The 25,696-nt window shown below is 46.3% G+C and overlaps 1 pseudogene; it reads left to right on the forward strand.

Annotated features, from left to right (window-relative positions):
- Window positions 1-2,247: 2,247 nt before the first annotated feature.
- LOC124790731 lies at window positions 2,248-2,365 on the forward strand (annotated as a pseudogene).
- Window positions 2,366-25,696: the final 23,331 nt, after the last annotated feature.

Genomic DNA, 25,696 nt, shown 5'->3' on the forward strand with positions numbered 1-25,696 from the left:
ACGCGCGCACATAATTCTTAACCGCGCTCCTTGAATCTGAATGAAACCCCGCGACATAAGCCCTGCACCACCATGGGTCTCGCGCCGACTACGGCCGTGTGAGCTGCGTTTGACAGGCGTCCGCCTCTGGCGCTCGATACACCGGACCACCGAGCCAAAACACACATGTGGCACGCCACTGTTTATTGCACATGCGTCATGATTTACGCGCGCCAGTTTTTACGCCTGCCGCCTATCGTCGCGGCCCGACGTCATCAATACGCCCAGCACCAGCGCGCGGGCGGCTGGCTCTCTGCCTTTTTCGGAATATGTGGGTTTTTTGTTTCTCCGGCAGTATCGGCGGCGGGCGTTAACGACGCGACCGTAAGCCGCACCTCCCATTAGCCAGCTTTACGGCGCTCCCCCATCGAACGCCTGCCAGAGGGCACGCTGAACTGTGACGGGTCTGCATTTAATTAGCACAACGGTGGCTTTCTTCTTCATCTGCTGTTTCATTGTCATCAAAGCGCTTAAAGTTTATAGGGGTATCCCGAAAATTGAGAGTCGCGCAGCGGCACTTTCGAACATCTGAGTAGGCTCGTCTGTTTTGCCGAATCTGAGTCACTAATGCTTAGCTAATGCTTCATTGTGAGAGATACGGCACTCACATATCTATTTACTTCTGTACGTAGACCGCGCGTAGAGGCCACTTTTTCTGATGTGAAAATATTCGCCTGGTGGGAGAAACTAAAGGGTATACTGTGTGTATTTTATAACAATACCCGGTATCTGCTTTGAGGTACACAACGCACTGTTTTGGTTGCACCGATAACATTCGCATTTAGGTTGGTCGAAATGGTACCTCAGCCATTGACGAGTGAGTCCGTATTCGATTAGCAGCCACAAAACGCGGTATTCGCGTGCTCACTGGCCGTCCACATTCATGAACTACAGGGTTGGGCAAATAAAAGAGGCGCGGAGAACGAAGTTGCAGTGTACAAAGAAATACAACAGAGAAAAAGAAGTACACTGTTGACTTGACTACAGCGGATGTTGAAAATGACCACCATCATCTCTTGATACTTCTGGGCCCCTGTCAGCAAACTGCTGAAGCCGGATGGAAGCTGGACTGCTGGAATTGCTGCAGTCTCATCCGAAGTGTTCTGCTGCAGTTCTTGAAGACTATGAGGGCTGTTGCGATGCACCTTAGACTTGAGGGCTCCCCATACGAAGTAATGGCACATTGACAGATCGGGTGAAGAGGGCCTCGACCAGATTGCAGGTCCAGGTGGAGTATTCGTCTACACGATCGACGTCATATACCTGTTTCTTGCCACAGGCGTCGAGTTGATTTGGTAGGACTCTGAAGCATTTTCTGGTGAACTGCAGTCTTATTTTCTGATTTGCAGGCATGTTTCGGAAAGTTTTTTTACTTCTTCAAAACAGGTAGTGTCTGACGTTATTTTCGAACTACGCGTTGCATGGCACTCTTTGCTGACAACCATTAAACGGCTCAGAAAACACCGTTCCACGACTTTTTTGTCACGTAACTTTCCACAACGAACACCCGCTGCTCCACCGTAAGTACCATCGCCCCCTTTTGCACTGCTAAATTCACACTGGCGCAGCCCGCAGTACGCTCGGAACCGATGTGGATCTCAACAAAATCTTCGGCCAATGCAACGGCCTTACGACACCTTACTGGGAGTGCCTGTATGCCCTCTTGCAACCACTCTGCTGCTCGGTGTCAGAGTCAACGTCTTGATGCATCAATGACCTCCCCATCATCCACGTACTGCTTCCCGAGGAATGCACCCTCCATCGGACCAAACAGATGGAAGCCGGAACGTGCGAAATACGGGCTGTAGGGTGGATGAGAAAGAACAGTCTAATGAAGTCTTGTGAGCTTCTGTCGGGTGTGTAGACTAGTGTGAGGCCAGCTGTGCAGCGAGGTATTTGAATGTGATCTGTCGATCACCTCGAATGAGTGTGTCCACACATTCCAACATCACAGCAGTCACAGTAGTTTGCAGCCGACCGGCACGCGGTAGATCGGACGGGTTTTCGCGACCATTGTTGCGGGGATGACAGACGCCAACCCAGCGACTCACCGTGCTTTTGTTTGTTGCCACGTCTCCGTAGACACTCTGCAAGCGCATGTGAATATCTGCGATGTCCTCATTTTGCGTCAAAAGTAATCAGTGACAGCGGTAACTATATTCTTATGCTTAACGGAACATTTAATTTTGGTTGATTATATATTTAAGAGGCAACGGCCTTGCCTCAGTGGATACACCGGTTCCCGTCAGATCACCGAAGTTAAGCGCTGTCGGGCGTAGCTGGCACTTGGATGGGTGACCATCCTGGCTGCCATGAGCTGTTGCCATTTTTCGGGGTGCACTCAGCCTCGTGATGCGAATTGAGGAGCTACTCGACCGAACAGTAGCGGCTCCGGGCAAAGAAAACCATCATAACGACCGGGAGAATGGTGTGCTGACCACCTGCCCCTCCTATCTGCATCCTCAGCTGTGGATGACACGGCGATCGGATGGTCCCGATGGGCTACTTGTGGACTGAAGACGGAGTGCTATACATTTAAGCCCAGCTGCTAATCAGTATACAGGACTGAAATCAGAGGAACATAATGGACACTTAAAATTTTAACGTTGCAATTTTCCACTGTGGGTAGATACATTACTTTCCAAGACCCCAGATAGCACTAGTCTTATTTATTCATGCAGGACGTAAGCAGTGTGTTCAGTTTTCATATGTCGAACTCATTTCTTTAAGCACAATGGCGATAATTATTTGAAATACAATGCGAGTATAGTTTAGACAATACGAATGCATATTAGACAGTGAATCTGAGAATATCAATCAGATTATTAAATCGGAAATACTGTGTCTGGTTTGCAACTAATATAGGAACATTGACACTGAGGAGTGAATATGAGTGATGCTGTTATTTGGAGATGAAGTGCAGAATTGGTAATGCATTTTACCCTTAAAAAGCGAGAAAGCGACCTAACTTAAAGGCACTTACAAACTGTAGCATCCGTTACAAATGTGGAAGGGACGTAATGCTCGCTCTGCACTGACTGAAACTCTGAGGTTAGAAAAAACAGTCAGCTGTCATTCTCCTTTCATTTTTAGGACTCTGCGTGCCGCTCTGTCCCAACTCACAACGCGCTTGACAGCCGATGGGCACTCTAGCAGAATTCCTGAGTGTTCTTCCTCGCTGTTACCCCTACGTGCGGAAACAAAGCACCGTGACGGAGCTACCACTCATATGGTTTTCGATCTTCTAATGAAAACAACACAGTGGAAACCCTCCAATACATCACCTGCATATTGTGTTTGACACATCATTGTGTCGAGAATCACCACCTGTCTCATCGGTGCGGTGTGCACACGAGTATTTGACGTGAGTGCCAGTACTACCATGCAGAAAGATTCAACAAAAGAAAGCAGAATCAAGCACATTGCAAGAATTTCGTAAAAATGGCATGGTACAAAGACAAAACACACTTGAAAAAGGGAATCATTCCCGAAACGCGTATATACAGTATGAATAAAAGAAAATCGGGACTGGTAGCAAAAAGTTATTTATAAACAAACCTAACATCAGTCTTCTGACTGGTTTGGTGCGCCCCGCCACGAATACCTCTCCTGTGCCAACCTATTCATCTCAGAGTAGCACTTGCAACCTATGTCCTCAATTATTTGCTAGATGTAATTCAATCCCTGTCTGCCTCTACAGTATTTATCCTCTACAGCTCCCTCTTGTACCATGGAAGTTATTCCCTGATGTCTTAACAGGTGTCCTATCATCCTGTCCCTTCTTCTTGTCAGTGTTTTCCATACATTTCATTCCTCTTCAATTCTGCGCAGAACCTGCTAATTTCTTACCTCATTAGTCCATATGATTTTCAACATTAGTCTGTAGCACCACATCTCAAATGCTCCGGTTCTCTTCTGTTTCTGTTTCCCCACAGTTCATATTTCACTACCATACAGTGCTGGGTCCCAAACTTACATCTTCAGAAAATTCTGCTTCAAAGTAAGAACTATGTTTGATACTTCTATTGGTCGGGAATACCATTTTTACTAGTGATAATCTGCTTTTGATGTCCACCTTTCTCCATCCATCATGAGTAATTTTGGTGCCTAGGTACCAAAATTCCTTAACTTCATCTGCTTCGTGACCATCAATCCTGAAGTTAAGTTTCCACCGTTCTCGTTTCTGCTGCTTCTCATTACTTTTGTGTTTCTTCGATTAACTCTCAATCCATATTTTATACCCGTTAGACTGTTCATTCCATTCAGCAGTTCCTGTAAATCTTCTTCACTTTAGCTGAGGATAGCAGTATCACCAGCGAATCTTACAATTGATGTCCATTCACCTTGAATTTTAATTCCACTCTTCAACCTTTTTTTTACATCCATCATTGCTTCTTCGATGTATTGACTGAACAACAGGTACGAAAAACTACGTAAAAGTCTTACACCCATTTTAATCTGAACACTTGGCCTTCCACTCTTATTATTCCCTGAAGGTTGTTGTACACGTTGTGTATTAGCCTTCTCCCCCTGTGGCTTACCCGCACTTTCCTCAGAATTTTGAACATTTTGCACCATTTGACATCGTCGAACGTCTTTTCCACGTCGACAAAACCTATGAAAAGTCACGACTTTTCTTTAGTCTTGCTTTCATTATCGACCGCAACGGCAGACCTGTTTCTCCGGTGCCTTTACTGATCGTCATCTAACACATCCTAAATCTTCTTTTCCATTCTTCTGTATATTATTCTTGTCAGCAACTTGGATGCATGAGTTGTTAAGCTGACTGTGCGACAACTATAGCACTTACTGATTCTTGCAGTCATTGAATTGTCTGGGTGATATTATTGCGTAAAACGAGATAGAATATCGACAGACTCATACATTCTAGTCCTTTATTTGTCACTTCTCCCATTGACTTTAGAAATTACACTGCATGTTATCTGTTCCTTCTGTCTTATTTGATCTTAAATCCTCCAAAGCTCTCTTAAATCCTGTTTCTAATGGATACCCTATCTCTTCTATATCGACTCTTGTTTCAACTTGTATCACGTCAGACAAATCTTCCCCTCATAGAGGCCTTCAATGTACTCTTTCCATCTATCTGCCCTCTCCTCTGCATTTGACAGTAGAATTCCCACTGCACTCTTAAAATTACCACTCTTGGTTTTTTGAAAATTTTAAACATGGCTGAAGCAGCAACTGTTAAAAATCTTCACGGTAATTGATAACAGCCAAACAGTTACAAGATAAAGATTTATTGCAATCCTTGACCACGGATTCGGTATATCTAAATATACTTTCATCAGAAGCAAAAATACACCTGAACAGGAAGACACCTTCACTAGCAAAAAACTTAGCAACATCAATGAGATAGAAGAAAAAACAAACGCTTATAGCTTTAAGCAACCATGAATATTACTAAAGTATCACAAGCTCAAAAAGTTCTAGTCACTTACTAAATCACATCCTGCAGTGGAGATGCATAAAACAATCGTGCCAAAGGTGGCACCAGTAGTTAAAATTAAAATATCACCTCCATCTGTGTAGCATAATTATGAAGAGATGGTTGATGCTAACGCAGCATACTGTCAGTACTTAGCCTGTGGATTAGCATGCTCTCTCTCGGTGAAACTATCCGCCCTAGTGCTTCCACACCCTCTTCACGTTAGTTCTGATAGTACTGATAATATGCTGCGTTCGCATCGACGATATCTTCGTAATTATGCTGTACAGATGGAGGTGATATTTTAATTTTAACCACTGGTGCCGCCATTGGCACGATTGTTTTATGCACCTCCTCTGCAGGATGTGATTTTAGTAAGTGACTAAAAGTTTTTGTGTTTGTAATACTTTGGTAATTTTCATGGTTACTTAAAGCAATAAGCTTTTGTTTCTTTCTTCAATCTCAGTTAGGTTGCCAAGTTTTTTGCTAATGCAGGTGTCTTCCTCTTCAGGTATATTTTTGCTTCTGATGAAGGTATATTTAGATATACCGAAATCGTGGTCAAGGATTTCAATAAATCTTTATCTTGCAACTATTTGGCTGTTATCATTTACCGTGAACTCTTGCTTTTAATTTCAACGAAGGTTGTTTTGATTTTTCTATTTGCTGAGTCATTGCTTCCTACAGTCTTTGTTTTTCGATTTTATGACATTTTTCATGCAGCCATTGCTTCTTAGCAATCCTGAACATTTTATTTATTTCATTCCTCAGCGACTTGTATTTTTGTATTCCTGAATTTCCTTGATCATTTTTGTACTGCCTTCTTTCATCGATCAAATTAAGTACCGGGTGATCAAAAAGTCAGTATAAACTTGAAAACTGGATAAATGACGGAATAATGTAGATAGAGAGGTACAAATTGACACACATGCTTGGAATGACATGGGGTTTTATTAGAACCAAAAAAATCGAAAGTTCAAAAAATGTTCGACAGATGGCCCTTCATCTGATCAGAATAGCAATAATTTGTATAACAAAGTAAGACAAAACAAAGATGATGTTCTTTACAGGAAATGCTCAATATGTCCACCATCATTCCTCAACAATAGCTGCAGCCGAGGAATAATGTTGTGAACAGCACTGTAAAGCATGTCCGGAGTTATGGTGAGGCATTGGCGTCGGATGTTGTCCTTCAGCATCCCTAGAGATGTCGGTCGATCACGATACACTTGCGACTTCAGGTAACTCCAAAGCCAATAATCGGACGGACTGAGGTCTGGGGACCTGGGAGGCCAAGCATGACATAAGTGGCGGCTGAGCACACGACCATCACCAAATGACGCGCGCAAGAGATCTTTCAGGCGTCTAGCAATATGGGGTGGAGCGCCATCCTGCATGAACATCGTACGTTCCAGCAGGTGTTCATCAGCCAAGCTGGGGATGATGCGATTCTGTAACATATCGGCGTACCTCTCACCCGTCACGGTAGTAGTTACAAAACCAGAATCACGCATTTCCTCGAAGACAAAAGGCCGGATGACGGTAGATGCGGTAAATCCAACCCATACCGTGACTTTCTCGTCGTGCATGGAGTTTCCACGACAGTTCTAGGATTTTCGGTAGTCCAAATTCTGCAGTTGTGTGCGTTGACAGACCCTCGGAGCGTGAAATGAGCTTCGTCGGTCCACAACACGTTACTCAACCAATCGTCGTCTTTCGCCATCTTTTGAAACGCCCACACCGCAAATGCCCTCCGCTTCACTAAATCGCCAGGTAACAGTTCATGATGCCGATGGATTTTGTACGGATAGCATCGGAGGGAACGCCTCAGTGCCAACCAAACAGTAGTGTATGGAATGCCGGTGCGACGTGTGACTGTACGAGCACTGACTTCCCCGTGCATAGGTGAACCCCCTACAGTCTCCATTTCTTCCTGAACTGTCTCAGCAGCATTACGCCTTGTGCTCGGTCGGCCACTACGGGGTCTATCGTCTAAACAAGCCGTGGCTTCGAACTTCGAAATCATTCTCGCCACAGCTGCATTTGTCAACGGACCTTTACCCATTCGAAACCCCTGCTTATGACGATAGGATCGTAACGCTGAACTAGCACATTCCCCATTCTGATGATACAGCTTCACTAAAAGCGCCTTTTCAGGTAACGTCAACATGCTGCAACTGCTGGCTCATCTGATTCTCTCTCTTTTTTTTTTCTTTAAGGGGCTCCGGAAAGGCTCAAAATCATGAAAAGTTCAATTTTTACTTTTTTGCGTTTTCTGAATCTGCAGACTATTACCTTTTAATAGATATACAATTTATTCAGTTCCGAAGACTACAACTATTTTAAAAAATTTTTTGAAATGTGTTCTACATGGGCGTGACCCACTGTGGCGCTGTTAAACTGCTGTCAAATGGTGTTATTATTAAAATCCGTGTTCATCAGGTACATTTTAGTGACGTGAGATAAAGTATGTGTTGTGGCTAACCTGTGATGGTTCAATATATATCGCTGGTGTGATTATCGATTGTTTCATGTTTATTTACTCTGTCGTTATCTCGAAAATATTCGTAATTAATTCTGTTTCTTGAGTCTCTGTTTTGTTGAAGTATAATAATGAGTAAAAGTAAAGTTATTAGAAATCCTCTGATGGCTTTTAAGAAAAGGAGAAATGTTGGAAAGCCAAAGGTATGTGTTATTACTGTAAACAATAAAGACGATAACCAAGTGAGTGAACCTAACCTCTCAAGTACACCTGCCCATAGCAGTCAAAGTGGGAAAGAAAATACTTCACAGAAGAAGCTTGGTTCAATGAGTAAAAACTATGAATGTTTTATGGCCGAATCGGATGTGAATGAAATATTTGATATGTCGGTTCTCAATGGAATTTTTTCAAACTGTGTAAGATGTATTCATTGTAGTGAAGTTGGTCTGGAACTCTCCATAATAAAGCACGTAGGACTTGCTAGTGAAATACAACTGAAATGTGATAAGTGTTCATACATGACCACCTTTTGGAACAGTGTTGCAGTAACTGCAACTGAAGAAAATGGTAGCAAAATCTACGAACACAACATTAGATTTGTTTATTCCTTGCGTTCAGTTGGTAAGGGTGCTACTGCAGGTGCAATTTTCTGTGGCATCATGAATCTTCCAAATCCCCCAACCAAGTTTACGACCTATAATAAATTAATAGGGTCTAAAGTAGAAGATGTCTGTATAGAATCTACTGTATGAAGAACGCTGTGGAAGAGGCAGTAATGGAAAATAATGGTAACAGAGATTTGACTGCAGCGTTCGATGGTACCTGGCATAAACGGGGACACACATCTCTTCATGGTGTCGTATCTGCCACCAGTATGTATACAGGGAAAGTTTTAGATGTAGCAGTAATATCAAAGTATTGTAGATGTCTACAAAAATATAAAGGTACACATGAAAATAATTGCAAAGCTAACTATAGTGGCAGTAGTGGAGGAATGGAAGTGGCTGGTGTTGCCAGTATATTCCAGCGTTCTGAGGGGTGTGATAAAGTGCGATATGTTAATTACCTTGGTGACGGTGATTCTAAAAGTTTCAAACATGTTCAAGGACTGAAGCCCTATGGTGATGATGTTGTAGTGCAGAAATTTGAGTGTATTGGACACGTACAGAAGCGAATGGGAACAAGACTTCGGCGACTGAAAGCTTCGTACAAAAAACAAAAACTCAGAGATGGTAAAGGGTTGGATGGGAAGGGAAGGTTAACTGACAGTGTAATTGACAAAATACAGAACTATTATGGAATGGCTATTAGGCAAAATACACAAAGTGTCGACGAAATGAAGAAGGCTGTTTGGGCTCTATTTTTTTTCATACTTCTTCAACCGATGAAAATCCCCAACATAGCTTGTGTCCCAAAGAAGAAGACAGTTGGTGTAAATATAACAAAGGATTGCTAACTGGTGAAGTGTACACTCATAAGCATAGTCTGCCTCATGCAATAATGGAGGTGATAAAACCTATTTTCAGAGACTTAGCAGCACCTGAACTGTTGAAAAAGTGTATTCACGGAAAAACTCAAAACCCCAATGAAAGTGTAAATAGTGTTATATGGCCGAGAATCCCCAAGACTGTATTTGCTGGAATAGAAACACTTCACTTTGGTGTGTATGATGCTGTTGCGACTTTCAATGATGCCAACATTGTAAGGTGCAAGGTATTTAGAAATGTGGGAATGAAGATAGGTTCTAACATGGTACGAGCGATGCTTGCTTTAGACAAGGAACGCCTTCGGGCTGCAGACAGGGCTGTAAAGAGTCTAGAAACACAAGCAAGAGTAAACAGGAGGAGGAACAAGAGGAAGCTGGAGGAGGAGTTTGCAGAGGATGAAGATAATCCATCCTATGGACTTGGAATGTACTAAAAAGTTAATCCAATCTTTGTCGCTCGATTCCCAAAACTTTTATTTTCTCATACTAATTACATGTTTTCTAAGGATCTTCCAAACATATTTGTTTCAAACGTTCAGTAAATGTTACACAGTACCTTCTGCATAATTTAACACAGCCTTTTTCCAAAAAACTGTATATTTTTGAATATATAAATAAAAAATTGCAAAAAAATGTTGTGAATTTTCATTACAATTGAAAAAAAAATCATCTTTAATAACTGAACTAAAATTTTGTAAAATCCCTGTGTTAAGTTGTAGCCCATATTCCAATAAATAATCTGTAAAAAGTTCAATTTCCTACCTCAAATACTTTGTGAGGAAAGATGTAATTTATAAGCGTTATTTTAACATTGCAAGTATAGGGCGTTCCGGAGCCCCTTAAAGGGATTTTTATCACCTTACACAAGGCGGGCTGTCAGCAGCTGAGTACGCCGTTCTTCAGCCTTGAGGTTTACAATAAGTAATACATAGAGGGGTCACAGAGAATACAATCAAAACGGCGGGCAAAACAATGTAGACACTAAAAAACAAAAAAAAAAAACATGGAGCCGTTCACGCTGCACGAGAAAACATCACTGACACTAGTTGACACGGCGCACAAATCATGAATGATGGCGACGGTACACGTGAACAGTGGCGGCGTGACGGCGAACAAACACGAAACACAAACGAAGGCACACACACGAGACACTGATGGCGATGACCTCCGGCGCGCGAATGTTCACTGTGCGTGTGCGAGTCCGGGGACCTGCCGAGAGAGGAGGAGGAGGAAGGGGAGTGGGAGAGCGAGAGGGGAGAGCAGAGATGCCACAGGCAGGGGAGATAGGGGGAGGGAGGATGGGGGAGGGGAAGCCCGGGGGAAGAGGGGTGGAGGGAGGGGACGGGGGAAAAGGAAAGAGAAGGGAAGGGAAGAGAAGGGAGGGAGGGTGCCAAATGGAAAGGACAGCGGAAGTGGGGGGTTGGGGCAGGGTCAAAGTTGATAGGAGGGGTAGATGGAGGGGAGGAGGACATCATCAGGGAGGGGGAGCTGGTGGAAGCCACCTTGGTAAGGAGGGTTGAGAGATGGAGACCAGGTGGGACGTGGGAATACAGGCGCGGCAGTGGGCGGGGGTGGGAGAGGATCGGGGAGACTAGCGGGTGAGGAGGATCGAGCTTACGGGAGGTGTACAGGATCCGTATTCTTTCAAGGAAAAGGAGGAGGTGGGGAAAGGGGATGAGATCGTACAGGATCCCCATGGGGGAGGGGAGACGGATGCGATAGGCGAGGTGGAGAACATGGCGTTCAAGGATTTGGAGGGATTTATAAAAGGAAGGGGGGGGGGCGGAGATCCAAGCCGGATGGGCATAACAAAGGATAGGGCGGATGAGGGATTTATAGGTGTGGAGGATGGTGGAGGGGTCCAGACCCCACGTACGGCCAGAGAGGAGCTTGAGGAGACTGAGTCGGGAGCGTGCCTTGGCTTTGATTGTCCAGAGGTGGGGAGTCCAGGAGAGGCGACGGTCGCGGGTGGCGCCAAGGTACTTAAGTGTGGGAGTGAGGGCGATAGGGCGGCCATAGATGGTGAGATAGAAATCAAGGAGGCGGAAGGAAGGGGTGGTTTTGCCTACAATGATCACCTGGGTTTTGGAGGGATTGACTTTGAGCAACCACTGGTTGCACCAAGCGGTGAACCGGTCAAGATGGGATTGGAGAAGGTGTTGGGAGCGCTGCAGGGTGGGGGCAAGGGCAAGGAAGGCGGTCTCATCGGCAAACTGGAGAAGGTGGACGGGGGTTACGGCGGCGGCATGTCCGCCGTGTACAAAAGGTACAGAAGGGGGGAGAGGACGGAGCCTTGGGGCACACTGGCGGAGGGGAAAAACGTGTAGGAATCTATGTTATGGATGGTGACATAGGAAGGACGGCGGGAGAGAAAGGAGCCGATCAGACGGACGTAATTAATGGGAAGGACGAAGGTTTGGAGCTTGAAGAGGAGAGCAGAATGCCATACGCGGTCATAGGCACGTTCGAGGTCCAGGGATAGGAAGATTGCGGAGCGACGGGAATTAAGCTGTTCGGAAAGGAGATGAGTGAGGTGAAGGAGAAGGTCGTCGGAAGAGAAGGACGGCGCCGAAAGCCACACTGGGTAATGGGAAGGAGGCGGTGCTGGCGGAGATGCTGGTGGATGTGTCGGGTGAGGATAGATTCCAGGACCTTGCTGAAGACCGAGGTAAGGCTGATGGGTCGGTAGGAGGAGACGGCGGACGGCAGTTTGCCAGGTTTAAGGAACATAAGGATATGGGAGGTTTTCCACAGGTCAGGGTAGTAACCGGTGGACAGGACTACATTGTAGAGCCTGGCCAGGGTGGAGAGGAAAGAGACGGGAGCTTCACGAAGGTGACGGTAGGTGACACGATCGTGACCAGGAGCGGTGTTGCGTTTTGTGCGGAGTGTATCAATGAGATCCTAAGTAGTGATAGGGGCATTGAGTTCCGTGTGTGCAATGTTGTCCAAGTACTAGAAACCAGGAGCGAGGGGAGGGACAGAGGTGTCAGTTCGATCGCGGATATCCGGGAAGAGGGAGTAATCGAACTGGGGATCATCGGGGATGGAAAATACACCGGAGAGGTAGGAGGCAAAGTGATTGGCCTTACTAAGGGTGTCAGGGAAAGGGTGATCATCATGGAGAACAGGATAGTAGGGGGAGGGTTTAGTTCCGATAAGGCGACAGAAGGCTGACCAGAACTTGGACGAGTTGATAGGTAGGGTAGCATTTAAACGGTTACATGTCTGTCGCCAGTCCCGGCGTTTCTTAGCCGCGAGCAAATTACGAATGTGTCGCTGGAGTTGCCGGTGGCGTCGTAGTGTGTCCGGGTCACGCGTGCGGAGGAAGGCACGGTAGAGACGGCGGGATTCACGGAGGAGGAGGACGGCCTGTGGGGGTAAGGTAGGATGGTGGGGGTGGATGGCGACAGTAGGGACGTGGGCCTCCACGGCCTCAGACAAAGTTGCTGGAGAAAGGAGGCGGCATTGGTGGTAGGTGAAAGGGTGGCTATCGACCTGGGTGGAGAGGGTATCCCGGTAGGCATTCCAGTTGGCACGGGAATAGTCATGAACGTACTTAGGGGGAGGGTCATTACGAGGGTCGGGGCGGGGGCGACGACCGTCTGAAACAGTGAGGATGACAGGGAGATGGTCGCTACCAATAGGCTCCAGTCTGATTCTCTCTCTCATTACAGCTCCTTTTATACACGATTGTCATGCGCAGTCACTGACGTTTTGCTGTCCAGCGCCATCTGTCGGACGTTTTGTGAACATTCCAAGCATGTGTGTCTATTTTTACCTCTCTATCTACATTAGTCCGTGATTTATTCAGTTTTCAAATTTATACTGACTTTTTGATCACCTGGTATGTATTCTGTTACCCATGCTGAGCCGTGGCGCCATTAAGTTAGTAGACTGTTCTGTCTGGCGCCACCAGCTCAAGGGTAGTATGGACTACCCCTCTTGCGACCCCGTTGACAATATCTATGAGGAAGAGTTGGTATCTGTGGGTTGTGTCCTCAGAAGCTCTATGCCGCCTGCCGGTGTTGTCGTCCGGCCGCCCGTCCGTTCGTCTGGCTGGCTGCCTGCCTGCCTGGCGCCGTCCGGAACTCGCCGCTGCCCGGCGCTGCCGTCGTCCGGTGCAGCCGCTGCCTGCTGTTCGCCCGTCGCCGTCCGTCCGTCATGAGCCTTCTTCCCACCTTCACTGTCATCTACATCTCCCCCTCCCCCACTTCCACTCTCACTTCCTAGACCACCTCAGAAACCGCAACAGAAACCAGCACCAACAGCAAGCCAACTACACCTAATTATGATAATTTAGAATTTAACTTACTTTTAAGTAGGCTAGAGAAAAAAAGAGATACTACAGACAATGCAGCGGATGGTACTTAGATTGTGCCATCGGAAGGGAGATTCTGTTTTCCAGTAACTTGAGCAGACAGATAGAATCATTCTAAGGACAGAAAATATTCCTACAGTAGTAGAGCCGCCGCTCGACCTCATGCTCCAAGTCTGCCTGCGCAGGTCAGAATCATTCGACGGGGACAAAATATGTATAGATCATGTAAGAGCACACTGACGAACATATTTCAATTACTCACAGACAGGCAGTAAATGTTTTGTACGCGTGAAACAGACAGAAGATATAGACAATAGCTCAAGACTTGCAGGTAGACATCAGGTGCTTACAAGAACCTTAGAAATGGGCAACTAATATGTCTACCAAAACATGCTGCCACAATACGATACAGCAATGACTGTAAAGCTGCAATGGTAATTTTAAATAGAACTTGTAACATAATTAAGGTAGCACAGATATGCAATGAACGCTTAGTTACCATAGAGGTAACCAATGGGAACGTCACATGAGCTATTGCATCTATTTACGCCCAATACAGCCATCAAATACAGTCGTCCCCAGACCTCATCAGAGACCGAGTAACGTATGCCATAGGCATAAAATTAGTGATAAGTGCTGACATTAATTCCAGATCGACTCTCTGGAATTCAGACGGAACAGTGGCACAGGACGCATAATCACTGACAGTTACATGCAATGAACACGGAAGGACCTATAACAACATAAGCAAGGTTCGATGGTACGAGCAGTAATATCCACTTTACGCTAGCAAATAATTCAGCAATGGCAGACGTAATAAACTGGACTGTACACGAAAACATAACCAGTAGTGATCACAATGCCATAACATACACACTGATACACACTCAGAACACAACGACCAAATCACGTACCAGACACGTATTGTTGGACAAAGCAAACTGGAACAAATTAACAGAAATTATCCAACAACACAATCTAGAAACATCAGTGGAGCTATCGATTATAGAGCACTCAAGCTAATACAGGTAATACAAGATGCACAAAACACATCAACACCGACAGCAATGAACACAAAACGCCCACCAGTACTATGGACCAACGAACTCACGAGACTCAAACAAGATGCCAGACGCAAACGAATATTGTATCAAAGGGCGATAGCAGATAGGGAAAGACGCATAAGACTTGAAGCATATAGGTCGTTGCATTCCCCCCTCTCACTCCCCCATCACTTCATGATCTACCTTCCCCACATGCATCATGTCAAGCCAGGCCACCATTGCCACCACAGAACCGACCGCACCTCCCAGCACCTTCACTGCAGCTACAGGATCTGCCGCCTGCCATCTCCCTCTCCCCCCTGTCCCTCTTCGCTCCTCCCAACCTGCCCTCTCCAAAAAAAAAAAAAAAAAAAAAAAAAAAAAAACCAGAAGCCCACCAATGCCGACTCTGCTCCCGCCACTTTCCAGAAAAAGTCACTGTTCCCTCTCCCTAGCGCCACCACCTGCATAGATACCACCTCTCCTCCTGTCAGCTATACCCCAGCCCCCACCCTCCACACACCATTGTCCTGTCAACTCCAGACCCCAAGTTACTTGATGCCTGTACCCTGAGCGTGTAGATATGTAACTAACTCCATGGTGCTCCCAACTGATTCCCCGCAGGGACTCTGTCCTCATAACGTCCCCCTATCCCTACTTTTACTCATACCTCCACCGTAAACTCCCATGCGTCATGTTTGGCCTCCACGCCTCCCTGATACGCTTCTTTTCCTCTTCCTCTCCTTATCAGCCCCAGCCTCCTCGTCACTCCACAACCTACACTGCCTTGATCACAAAGCTCAGCCTGGTGACCACTGAGGATAAGGTACTGGTTGAACTGAACTCACACCCTGACCTGGAAATCTGCTCTGCCTGCCATATCCACAAAGCCTATGGTCCCCCTTATCTCATTGAGCCGTAGTAAAAAATTGCTGTTTTGAAGAGCACGCCGCAACGCGTAGTGTAAAGCAGTCGCCTTCCGTTTCTGGCGGTGGCGCCGCTGTGGCAACCCCAGCTTTGGTGTCTTACTCTGGTGTGAAAGGGGAAAAGTTGCCTGTTCGCGTGCATTTAAGGGGCACTATGAGGTCGGCAGGGGGTCAGTCAGTCAGTCAGTCAGTCGAAGGCATTTGGTCAGCCTGGGCAGTCTGTCAGTCTGGGAAAGTCTGGTCAGTTTGTCAGCTAAGTTAGTCTGGGTCTGTCTCTCGTCCGCATTGGTGAGGCGGTTAGTGTCTGTCGGTCGTCCGGAGTGCTAGTATGTGTTAGGCCGCCAGTCTGCTCGAGTTTGCTGAGGAAATGGGCATTGGCGGTTGGATCGATCGGTTGGTCGGTCGCGCACTGGGACACAAGATGACTTGTCCGCCTGGAGCATCGTCGCATGTGAAGTCGCCACGTGAGTCCAGTGGCCGAGCCGTATGGCGAGGCGTAGTGGCTTCGCGGCCAACACGAGAGCAACAGGGGTCAACCCACGACATCGGTCTGGCCGGGGCGAGCTGCGACGCCGTGAGACGGGAGATCGGCGCGCCTCCCTGCTTCCGTTGAAGCGGTTGGCAGCGGACGGTTCGGGAGAGCGTTTTGGGGGTGCTGCGCCAGGTTTTCGCCAGAAATCGCAGTTGTTAGAAGCTGAGTGATTAGTGATATGTTGTTTCAGTTACTTGTTAAATTCTTCTTGTGTTGTTGGTCAGTCTCTCGTCCGCATTTGTTAGGCAGTTAGTGTCGGTCTGTCTGTCTGTCGGTCTGCCATAAGTTAATAGCTGCCTCTGTCATGTTTGTCGGATTCGGTGTTGACGAATTTATTGGTTAAGGCCGAATTCTTCAAATATGTTTCTATTTTGCTTATTATCTTGCGAGATGGTATATGTGTAATGTAGAGCATGTTGCACATTTTATGTAAGTCTGCATTTTAGGTTATAAGCTTGCCACCCTTCCATCGTAAGAGTCCTTAAAAAAATAAAAAAAAAATAAATTGCACTTTCGGTGGCAAATAATTTGAGGATTGTACCATTTCCATTCCTCTTACGGGGTGCATAGTTTACATGTTTGTGAGAGTTGTTAAAATTTTTTTGTTTAAAGTAGTCTGGTGTGTTGCAGATTTGCACCAGTGTACTCCTTCAGAGGTTGTTGTGAGCAGTCATGACTACGGCCGTGTTGAAAGGGAGCAGGCAAGCTTCTCAGCCCGAAGGCTCCTACTGTAAATATTGTTCTTTGCATCTAAATAAAACTGTAACTTGATATTTCGAGGGTGCCTTTCTGCTTATAATTTTAAATCTGTTTTGAAAAAGCTTTTAGGAATAAATTCACATTTGTTAAAAGTAATTTTCCATCAGTTACTTCCTGGCAAATACTTCCACGCTCACCTAGTGTGATTAAATGTGTCAATGTTCTTGATGAATCACCATTAAATGAAGTAAATTCTTCAAAAAGAAATTTGAAGGTAAATTCAAAGTTCACTCATGTGGGACTTTTCAGAGTCCGCCCCTCCATCGACCACCTCCTCACCTACGGCGACCTGATTGTCCACTGCTGCCACCCTATTGAATCCTCTGAATTCCCTCCCCAATCCTACCACTGCCAGTGCTGCTTCTTGTATAATGATCATTTAATACCCAATTGCAATAACCTGTCCCTATTGGAAGGACTCCCATTTTCTCAAAAACTTCCCCAAGCTCACCACCCCTCCTTCCTGTAACACCATCTCACCTACTCCTGCAAGTGTAGAGCTCAACCCCTCAACCCCCTCCTGCCACCAAAAGCTGACTGTCCCTGTCTGTCCCACTTATCTCCCCATCCACCCCAACAATTCCCTCTGTCCACTCCATACGGCTGAAGACATCATCCGTTTCCTCACCATAGCCCTCCGAAACATTCACCTTTTCCAAAGCCCCCACACCCTCCAGCAGATCTCCCTCGCCACCTGCTCCATCTTGCACCTCAACTCCTTCACCACTTACTCCCACAACCAAGCCCACGTCACCTTTAGCTGCCTTGACTCCCTAGTTTAAGCCCCTTTCCTCCCCTCTTTTCACTCCCCGCTCTTCTCATCACAGTGCAGCACGAGTGTTGCATCCTCTTCCAGAACATCCACTCCTTCCCCGCCAAGAAACACCTATTCATGAACAGCCTCTCCCACCACTGGTTCGACACCTTCCTCCTGAACAAAAATTTTTCTCCAACCCCACTATACTATCCACACCTCTCCCTATATCCTCCACCAAACTGATGCTCCTGGTCCCTGAGTGCAGGGTGGAGTTGCCATCGGCCACCTTAAGCACATCCTCGTCTGTCCACAACCCCTCCTCAATGACCCCACTGAACACCTTGTCCTCAGTGTCTTCTTTCCCTCCCGCACCGTTACTTGTGTCACGATCTATGTGCCCCACTCTGCTCCTATCCCCTATGGCTTTATCTCCCATGTTGACCGCACCTTTTCCACCAATGTGATTGTCGCCGACATCAACATCCATAGCCACTCCTCTGCCAGTCTTTGGTGGCAGCATCAGTTCCTCCTCACGATCCAAGGTGACCTTTGCCCAGCACACCTGTCCCGAAAGCAACACTACCCCCATTGTTGTCATTGCCTCTGCCAACCTCCTTGGGTGTATCGCCATTGACATCCTTGACCCCACAGGGCTCCTCCTCACCATAATGTCTGCTGCCCTCCCACCTCTGTCTCCCTCCCCTGCACCCTCTTCCAAGGTAGTCCACAGCTACCATCGCACCAACTGGGATGCCTACCAGGAATTCATCGCTACCCAGGTCGAAAGTCACCCTCTTACCTATCACCAGCCTGATGACATCATCCATGCATCGTCCTTCCCACAGAAGGCCATTACTGATGCTGTGGAGGCCCGTGTTCTAATTAAAACTATCCACCCCCACCATCCCACTCTCCCTCACCAGACGTGTACACAACTCAACGCCACTCTCCCTATAAACTTCTCCAAGTACTGGTCAGCCTTCCATCACCTTACTGGTTCCCATTCCTAACCCCATTACCCCCTTCTCCATAAGAACCACCCCTTTCCCAACAACATCAGTAAGGCCAACCACTTCGCATCCCACCTTTCTAAGGTCTTCTCCATACCTTATGATCCCCAATTTGACTATTCCCCTTTCCCCACCATCATGGAATGTGCAGATACCTTGGTCACTCCACTTGCTCCATCTCCAGTAATTGGGGCAGTGGCCCCCCTCTGACATAAACACTCCAATCACAGCACATGACATTAAACTTATCCACTCAAAATGCAACATGGCATCTGGTCATGACTGTGTTACCTATCGCCACCTCAGAGAATGCCCCTTCTCCTACCTGACCGTCCTTGTCAATTTATACGTCATCCTCTTTATCGGCTTCTACCCCGACCTGTGGAAGACTTCCTGCATTCCCTTATTCCTCAAACCCAACAAACCTCTTTCTGTCGACTCTTCCTATCATCCCAGCTGCCTCACTACTGCCTTCAGTAAGGTCTTCAAATCCATCCTCTCCTGTCATATCCCATCACCACCTTAATCAACATCACTTCCTCCCCCTTACCCAGTGTGGCTTCCAGCACTCCTCCTCCTTAACCTTGTCAATCTTCTCTCCTGCCAAGTTAACATCTGTCACTCCACCATTTTTGTTTCCCTCGACCTCCATAATGCTTATGACCACGTATAGCATCTTGGTCTCGTCTTTAAACTCCAAACCTAAGCTCTGCCTATCAATTTTGTCCGCTCATGGCCTGGCTGCCTCCTTCTAGCTGGCTGCCTGGCTGTCATCGGCACCACTCAGTAATCACCGCGACCCACCGTGAATCCATGGAGCTGCTTGCTGATAAAGGGGAGTAACGTTCTGTAATCCTCGTGGTGGGTGGCATCATTGTCTACGCGACCTCCTAATTATTTTCTGGTTTGTACCCGACTAAACACTAGTTGTTGTTTGAAAATTTGTTTTGATATTACATTGCCCTTCCTTTCTAGTGTATACTCGATCATTAATGTTTTAATGAAATACACTCCTGGAAATGGAAAAAAGAACACATTGACACCGGTGTGTCAGACCCACCATACTTGCTCCGGACACTGCGAGAGGGCTGTACAAGCAATGATCACACGCACGGCACAGCGGACACACCAGGAACCGCGGTGTTGGCCGTCGAATGGCGCTAGCTGCGCAGCATTTGTGCACCGACGCCGTCAGTGTCAGCCAGTTTGCCGTGGCATACGGAGCTCCATCGCAGTCTTTAACACTGGTAGCATGCCGCGACAGCGTGGACGTGAACCGTATGTGCAGTTGACGGACTTTGAGCGAGGGCGTATAGTGGGCATGCGGGAGGCCGAGTGGACGTACCGCCGAATTGCTCAACACGTGGGGCGTGAGGTCTCCACAGTACATCGATGTTGTCGCCAGTGGTCGGCGGAAGGTGCACGTGCCCGTCGACCTGGGACCGGACCGCAGCGACGCACGGATGCACGCCAAGACCGTAGGATCCTACGCAGTGCCGTAGGGGACCACACCGCCACTTCCCAGCAAATTAGAGACACTGTTGCGCCTGGGGTATCGGCGAGGACCATTCGCAACCGTCTCCATGAAGCTGGGCTACGGTCCCGCACACCGTTAGGCCGTCTTCCGCTCACGCCCCAACATCGTGCAGCCCGCCTCCAGTGGTGTCGCGACAGGCGTGAATGGAGGGACGAATGGAGACGTGTCGTCTTCAGCGATGAGAGTCGCTTCTGCCTTGGTGCCAATGATGGTCGTATGCGTGTTTGGCGCCGTGCAGGTGAGCGCCACAATCAGGACTGCATACGACTGAGGCACACAGGGCCAACACCCGGCATCATGGTGTGGGGAACGATCTCCTACACTGGCCGTACACCACTGGTGATCGTCGAGGGGACACTGAATAGTGCACGGTACATCCAAACCGTCATCGAACCCATCGTTCTACCATTCCTAGCGGCAAGGGAACTTGCTGTTCCAACAGGACAATGCACGTCCGCATGTATCCCGTGCCACCCAACGTGCTCTAGAAGGTGTAAGTCAACTACCCTGGCCAGCAAGATCTCCGGATCTGTCCCCCATTGAGCATGTTTGGGACTGGATGAAGCGTCGTCTCACGCGGTCTGCACGTCCAGCACGAACGCTGGTCCAACTGAGGCGCCAGGTGGAAATGGCACGGCAAGCCGTTCCACAGGACTACATCCAGCATCTCTACGATCGTCTCCATGGGAGAATAGCAGCCTGCATTGCTGCGAAAGGTGGATATACACTGTACTAGTGCCGACATTGTGCATGCTCTGTTGCCTGTGTCTATGTGCCTGTGGTTCTGTCAGTGTGATCATGTGATGTATCTGACCCCAGGAATGTGTCAATAAAGTTTCCCCTTCCTGGGACAATGAATTCACGGTGTTCTTATTTCAATTTCCAGGAGTGTAGGTCCTGGTCGGAAATTGTCGGGACAGTTGTACCAAGACACAGGTTGCCGTTAAACAAATAGCGGTCTTGTGGTTAGATTTAGATGTTAACCGGTTCAGCTGCTTGATGGTAATTGTATTTGAGATATTCTGAACTAGCTGTTCTACTAAGCTGTGCGTTCCTGACTTTGGAAGACCGGGTCGTTATTGGTGTATTTTTTAACTCGATCTTGTGGTTCCGCCGAGTGAGTTCTCTTGTAATACGTGCACATAACAAATGTTGTAAAACGTTCCTTCAGAGCGAACTTCATAACTGAGAAGCAATTTAACTTTTGGCGTATTGACAGCCAACTGTCACCAGTGCTTTAGTCAAATAAGATTGTCGAAAGGGACAGGTTTGGATCCAGTCGCACCTTGGTAGCTGATTGAAATGAAAACGTTCCTCGCTCTTAAGCAAGCTTTATCATTGTCATAATTGCTTCATAATTTGTTTAACCTTTAAGCATAGGTGCGCATCTGAACCCCGAACTTTACAATATACAGTTTCCAAATTAAAAAAAAAAAGAATTTACTTCATCTATTGGACTAATTGAAACGCTCTTGTCATCAATATTAGTTATATGTTTTTATGTGTTGCAGAAGGGCATTTAATAAGAGAAACTGTGTCCAGCGCGGTAGTAAACACCGCTGCTTCACCCGATAACTGGCGGGCTGCAGGCCCGGGCCCTTGTAATTATTGTCATGTTGTTCTTGTTTTGATTTCTTTTGTAAAAGCTTATTCATTTCACAAATCTGTTAATTTGTAAAGAAAACAAATTTATCATAATATATTGTTAAATAAACAGGTTGTGTGAAAAGAAAGTTACGGTGGTGGGTCCTTCCTTCAACGTTTTCCTTAATATCAGCAAGTACCACACCTCACATGGTTGTTTCTCTGTCACCGTCTTCATACCTACGTTTTTCGTTCCAACATCGGTGGCTGGCCTTTTCAGAGATGCCCATTTATCTTCAGCTGAAGTGCCTGCTGGGGTTTTCCTAGTAGCAGTATACATAACCTAAGAGATTTTCAACCGTATGTCTTCATTTCGTAGCATTTCCGTATCCCACATCTTTGTGTTTTGATTCTATCTGACTAGCCTCTTAAATTTCAGCCTTCTCTTCATCACTACTAAATTGTGATCTGGGTCCATATATTCTCATCGCACGCCTTACAATCCAACACCTGATCTTGGAATCTCTCCCTGATCATGATGTAATCTAACTGAAATCTACCCGTATCTCCCGGCCCTTTCCAAGTATATTACCTCCACTTGTGATTTTTTGAACGGAGTATTTGCTATTACTACCCAAAATTGATTGCAGAACTGAATTATTCCTTCTTCTCTCTCATATGTAGTACCAAGCCGGAATCTCTCTCCTTCCCCCACAATCGCATTCCACTCCCCCATGACTAGTAGACTTCCATCACCCGTTACGTTCCGAATTACCCTTTCAATACCCTCTTATACTTTATCTCTTTCTTCATCTTCAGCTTGCGACGTTGGCACGTATACCTGAACTATCGTTGTCGGTGTTCGTTTGCTGTCGATTCTGATGAGAACAACTCTATCACTGAACTGTTCACTGTAACTCACTCTCTGCCCTACCTTCTTATTTATAACGAATCCTTCTCCCGTTATGATATTTTCTGATCAGAAATCCATGTCTTCTTTCCATTTCATTTCACTTCACTGACCTCCACTATATCTAGATTGAGCCTTTGCATTTCCCTTTTCAGGTTCTCTAGCCTGCCTACCATGAACCAAACTTTTGGCAATCCACGCCGAGACTCATAAACGGTATCCTTTCGTTGGTTATTCACTGTTTTTCTGATAGTCACCTCCTTCTTGGCAGTCCGAATGGATTGACTAGTCCGGAATCTTTTACCGAGTGGTCATCATGGCCCCTTTTTCAATTACAGGCCTCATGTCGTGTCGATACACATTACGTATTTTTAATGCAGTGGTTTCCATTTCCTTCTGCGTCTTCATGCCGTTGATCACTTCTGATTCCTCCGCCCTTAGGGGCTGTTTGCACCCCAAGAGCAACAGAGTGCTCTTAACCTCTCTCTGCTCACCCTCCCTCTTTCACAAGGCCGTAGGCAAAACGAAGGTGACCTCTTAAGCTGGAAGTTTTCGGCCGCCAATGCTCATGATTTTTATTCAAAATTTAAGCGATGACGTGGTTCGAACCCGGGCCCGAGAACGTTCTGAATACTAGTCAAAGACGGTACCCTCGTTCTTTATCCTGCTTTTTTTAATACTATCTCTTTAAGCGATCAGGTCGTGGGTTGACGGAGGCAGGGTGGGCAGGTGCCGCAGCCCGAGGCCTGGCCACAACTTCTCCTCCATTCCATTCCTGGGGATGTTGTTCAAGCGATGAAATGGTCTTTTTGTATTTATTTAATTTGTTTTATTTATGTATTTTGCGATTTACATGTGAAGAAAAACATAATGTAAAGAAACAGAAGGTACAATTCAACACCGAAACGTAGGAGAGTACATCATTCTTTCTTAATATATGTGCAATCTAATTGACCAAAGGACAACGTTGTCAGCGTGTGCGCAGCATCGGAAAGATGCGGTCCGTATATGGACACCCACAAGCCTCCGTCGGAGACTCAAGAGCGATTGCAAATAAGATGACCGAAAAGGGGGGTGGGGCAACTTCGCCACACTGAGCGCGTGATATGCTCCAAGCTAGCACCATCCACAAGAGTCTCGAGTGGGCACCGTGAATCAACCGTAAGATCGTGTCCACGAACATGAAGATGATTTCCATATGTTTCACGATCGCGAGCAGAAACACATGGTCCACTCGGTCGGAATCTTGGTTGAAATCCTCTACGACAAGGGCTCCTCGTAACGTGCATGCCCAGATCATTGCTATGACATCCCTATATGCCGCTAGCGCCGTGTGCATGTTGCTCCTTCCACTTAGACACGATTGATCGAAATGTATCCTGTTCTTTACTGCCGCTTAAAGGCGGGGACCAAGGATAAGCACAACGATTTTGTAATCTGCGTTCAGTAATGCCAAAGGCCGGTAGTCTTGTTGTCTACGACGACCACTTGGTTTTGGAATGGGTATCATTATGTCCACTATGAACTCGGTAGGGACTTGTAAGGTAGCTGTTAAGAGTTCGTTGTACATCTGTATCCACGACGGACTCATCAGAGGAACAAAAGTTTGTTAGGGTTCAAGAATAAGTCCATCCGATCCACGACATGTTTTTGACGCATTACAATTTAGGATTGCGTCCAGATCGTCTATGGTAATTTCAGCCATAAAACGTAATGTATAATTATTCTTGTTACGCCCAATTTGAGTAAATCGGAGAAGTTATGCAATAGTTAGTATATTAGAAACTACGACACTAATATTGACACTCAGTGATATAGAGGCTGCGAGTGGCAGCAGCGATGTTAAAAAGAGAGTGTTATACATGGTATCTCTGGCATTGTTAGCCAACTAGGACGTAATTTCTAGTTTTTTTGTTTGGTGTTGTCTTCCTAGCGGGAGTAGAGAGAGGTATATATTGTAATATGAAAGGGATAGTCCGCCATTGCAATCAGAATTGTGACTATAATGTTTGGTGTCTGTATGGAAAAGATGGAAAGATTAAAAAACCATTGTAATTCGAAAGAGCTCATCTTGGTGAATAAACGGCGAATACAATCATCGTCAAAGACAACAAAACAGGAAAAGGTAATTCATTCTTCTAAAAACCCGAAACTTAACATTGGACCTTATGGTATGTTCAAGTTTTACCAGCAAGAGTCTGCATCGAATGTATAATATCATGGATCAAAACCAGCATCGAGCGACATTGCCGTCTTTTCTCAAAAGTAACATTCAGTAGCTCGGACGTGGATTTATTCTCACTACAACGATTAAGGATCTGCTGCCATTTTCATACAACTCCGTTTTTCTTTGAGATTGTGCAGTATCATCAATATCAAATCGTCGATCGCTGCAGCTGTGGAGTCCCGGTATCGACATCGCCGATATTCAGAAAAAGAATTCTTCCCCCAGCGAATCTCTATTGCTGGAGATACAATAATAACAATAACAATAATAATAATTATTATTGTTATTATTTTCAGAGAATCTTCAAGATTTTTGTTAGAAAACGTCCTGCAATTAACTTCACAAACATTCATCTACACAGTCGCAAGTCCTGCAATTAACTTCACAAAAATTCATCTACACAGTCGCCCAGTACAGTACACATTCATTCAAGAGGAATTAGTACATTATTGCAATTAACTTGGGAAATGGACATTATACTGAGCCACCATTGCCGTCGGTCTGTTAAACGATAGACGTTATAACCATAAAACTCTGTAGGGGTTCGTCTCGCACCTCTTGCAAAAAAGTTATGGCCCCAGCTGCTGTGGCCGAGGGGTTCTAGGCGCTTCAGTCCGGAACCGCGCTACTGCTACGC

Source organism: Schistocerca piceifrons, chromosome 3 (assembly GCF_021461385.2).
Source record: "Schistocerca piceifrons isolate TAMUIC-IGC-003096 chromosome 3, iqSchPice1.1, whole genome shotgun sequence".
Lineage (NCBI taxonomy): Eukaryota > Metazoa > Arthropoda > Insecta > Orthoptera > Acrididae > Schistocerca > Schistocerca piceifrons.